A 3174-nucleotide genomic window follows, 5' to 3' on the forward strand; every position below is an offset into this window, starting at 1 on the left:
ATTGTTTCGATGTTTGCAGTGATAATGTTGCTGTTACTGAACGCGAACCGATATCAAGTTTTGCTGCTGCTATTTTTTATAACGTTATTTCTCTTTTGAGGTTTATCTTTAGAAGATCAAATTTGTTATAGTTACTTTACGTGGTTAACATTAAACACAGCTGCTGCTAAATACTTAATATAATTAGTCTGTATACCACGTGGGCTATTTTAAATCTACAGAAATATGAAGAGATTTATAATATACACACTGGAAATATTACTTGTTGCTTTCTGTACTCTTTCTGTTTAAAGAAGATTTTATGATCACTGTCAATTACTGCACATATACAACTATTACATGTTAATAATTTAATTACTTTAATTGCTCTGAATGTAGATGTTAGAAAATCAAACTATATTTAGATACAGTGTAGTTATTTATCTGTAATTGTTAATGAAGGGTGTCATCAAATGTCTGTGTTTATGCTTTAATTCTTCATTCTTACTGTTATTTATATTTGGAAGAATTTGCATTAATACAAATTCTGTTCTATATTTCTAGACAGATATCTTAATAAATGTTAATACTAAGGCAGAATGAAAAATACAATATAGAATGTGATTGCAGTGTTACTGAATGAGCATTTTAAATTGATCTGCTCTTTGTGTTGACGCTTTTTCTTGTAATATAGTAAAATAATGATTTACAAAGAAGCAACACTTTCTATTTATTAGACTCTGGTCTCTTCAAATATAGAATTTGGAGGACATCTGCTTCACTTACATAAATGCTTAAATCTCTAAATTAGTTTAAAAACGGACGGATTTATTGTTGATTTTGGCAAATCTGTTTCTTCCACACAGAAATTCATGTTCAGTGAAGCTCCTCCCACAACAATCATGTTATCAGTGAAGCTCCTCCCATAACAATCCTGTCATCAGTGAAGCTCCTCCCATAACAATCCTGTCATCAGTGAAGCTCCTCCCACAACTATACTGTCATCAGTGAAGCTCCTCCCACATATAATCACATCATCTGTGAAGCTCCTCCCACAAACCTTGCAGAATGAAACACACTGAAGATTCTGAAGAACAAACAAGTTGGTGTTTACTCTTGATTCTTCATTAATGGTGATTTTTGTTGTAATTGAATAAATCTTTAGAATCTTTGAATAATCGTGCTGAAGCATCAAATAATAAGGGACACTTTCTACAAACTGGGTACTTTCACCCCCAAAAAGTATGTTAGATAATTGTGTAGTTGATCAAACGTATTTAATAGTTCTCCCTATAAACATGGGATTTGTGCCTATAATTAAAAAAATGAATAATTGGAAGATCAATGTACCTCATTCATGGAAAGTTTCAGGGATGTATAATTTGTGAAAATGCATCATAATGATCAACATTTTGTATAGCAATTGTTATAACAGGGTTCACTTTTATGTTCTTTCATATTTCTCAGTTTTTTTATGAGTTCCTGAAAATGAAGTTTTTACTTTTATTTCAGAGTTGATTGAAGAAAATGAGGAGAGTGAAGAATTGAGAGAAGCTGAGGGAAAAAATCATGCAAAAACCAGAGAAAAAACTCACTCTCAAACCAAACAGAAAAAATTAAAAGAAAAAAGAGCCAAGAAATTCCTCACCTGCACTCAGTGTGGAAAGAGTTTGACAAGCAAATATAGTCTTGATGTTCACATGAGAGTTCATACTTGAGAGAAACCGTTCACTTGTGATCAATGTGGAAAGTTTTTCACACATTCAGCAAGCCTTAAGGATCACATGAACATCCACACTAGAGAGAAGTGGCACACATGTGATCAATGTGGCAAAACCTTTTTGAGGGCATCATACCTGATGAAACACATGAGAGTTCATACAAAGGAGAAACCACATTCATGTTATTTGTGTGGAAAGAGTTTTTCATGTCTACAATATATGAAAAAACATCAGAAAATACACACTGCTGTGAGAGAGTACATGTGCTTTGAGTGTGAAAATACTTTTATTTCAGCAAATTGTTTAAAACAGCATGAGAGGATCCACACTGGAGAGAAACATTACAAGTGTTCACAATGTGACAAGAGATTCAGTCGGTCAGGACACCTGAAAACACACGAGAGGATCCACACTGGAGAGAAACCATATCACTGCACTGCATGTGGGAAGTGTTTCAATCATTCATCTGCTCTACACAGACATACAAAAAACAATCACAGTAAGTAGATCATCTTCAGATCAGCACTTTCAGGTCTGATGCTGCGTCCTCACCAAATGAGACGCAATAATGCATTAAACAATAAAATATCATCTGGATAAATCTGTCCTAACCAGTCATTACTAGTGACATGACAAAGAAACATTATCTAAAGTTTTCACAGTGAATAAAGTTCATCTTCATCTTCAAAACCAGCAGATTCTACTGTGAGATTCAGATCAACTCAAAGATGGAGTTCCTCCCCAAATAACAATGTCAGAAAGGTTTATTCTTGTGTATCATTTTGCTTAATGTTATAGATTATATAATTGTGTTTTCTTATGAGTTTCATATTATGTTCAGTTGTCTTATAATTCATATGCATCACTTGTAGTTTTGCTTATTCTTTCATGAAGGAAAGTAGAAGCTTTTTACAAACCGTTCTTGTTCAGGAAGCTGAAGAAGAGGCTGTAACACTTTTACGAGAGACTGAGATTTATTTTTAACTTGTTATTCACTGTTGTTTTTAAAATGTCTAGTTATTTTTCCACTTATGATGTATTTAGAAAACGCAGATGCAAGAAATACTGTCATGTAGCTTTGAAACTGTTTCCTTCTGTGCTTCTCTTGTAAGTAGGGATGGTACCTGAACTCGGTATTAAATGGGCCCTTTTTCATAAAAAAAGAGAAAGAATACCTTTAAAGAACCAGACTGATGTACAGTTTTGCAAGAATAGAAATACCGTTAAAACCTTAATGATACCCGTCCCTACTTGTAAGTCAGTAGGAGAGAAAGATCCATCTTATTATTTTCCACATTTACTTTCAGTAATTATCGATGTTACCTTTTTATTAATACATTATCTTTAACTTTTATATTTTATCAACAACTTTTATTGTCTGCTGATTATATTCGCATAAGGAAAAAGTAATTTTATAACTTTAGCTTTAATATCTGAAAGCTTTGAAGTGTTATGTTTGCTTTTTTGATTTTGT

General features: G+C 32.8%; 1 pseudogene; it reads left to right on the forward strand.

Annotated features, from left to right (window-relative positions):
- The window catches only part of LOC107566099 (gastrula zinc finger protein XlCGF71.1-like), a 5587-nt pseudogene extending 3124 nt beyond the window's left edge, over window positions 1–2463 (forward strand).
- Window positions 2464–3174: the final 711 nt, after the last annotated feature.

Source organism: Sinocyclocheilus grahami, unplaced genomic scaffold (assembly GCF_001515645.1).
Source record: "Sinocyclocheilus grahami isolate Dianchi unplaced genomic scaffold, SAMN03320097.WGS_v1.1 scaffold1046.1, whole genome shotgun sequence".
Classification (NCBI taxonomy): domain Eukaryota; kingdom Metazoa; phylum Chordata; class Actinopteri; order Cypriniformes; family Cyprinidae; genus Sinocyclocheilus; species Sinocyclocheilus grahami.